A 662-nucleotide genomic window follows, 5' to 3' on the forward strand; every position below is an offset into this window, starting at 1 on the left:
AGGACAGAGTAACGTGAGGAAAATTCAGATTGCAGTCAGCCAGTGTTAGTCGGTGCTAGTTACTGTCTGTTAGCTCACAGGGCTCTAGGGTGCAACTAACATTTTTCCTCCAGGTTGCACCGGTGGACCTAATGTCCTTGCATCCACTGCCTCATTCACTCACACACTGCTCCCAGCAACACGGAGAGACACAGGGGCGGTCCACACTTCTAACACATGTCCACAGTTTTAATTGTTATTAACACAGCTATATTTTGTAAAGCACGAGTGGCGAACCTGTATTTGTACCAGTGTTTCCGCTGGTAACTCTCTATCGCGGCCGCTACAGCAAAAAACACAAAAGAAGTTATTGAATGCAACTAACTTCCGTCCGTTGAGTAACAGCGCGTATGACGGAGCCTGCTGGACCTGGGCGAGAGATGGCCCATGGCCAAAATATCATAGTTTATAAAAATGCAGCGTAGCGACGATACAGACACTTCATATGTACACAACGTGTGCAACTCTGCTGACCCAGCCGTCACTCTGTGAGTACGTCCATCGCACTCCCCCTCTCTTTCCCTAGCTCTTTTAATCAGTTATTGTTTAAATTGTTGTTATTGTAGTAAATGTGTTGCAGCTGTATGTATGTATGTACAACATACAACTTCAACATAAGAGGA

This window comes from Etheostoma spectabile, chromosome 13 (assembly GCF_008692095.1).
Source record: "Etheostoma spectabile isolate EspeVRDwgs_2016 chromosome 13, UIUC_Espe_1.0, whole genome shotgun sequence".
NCBI classification, from domain to species: domain Eukaryota; kingdom Metazoa; phylum Chordata; class Actinopteri; order Perciformes; family Percidae; genus Etheostoma; species Etheostoma spectabile.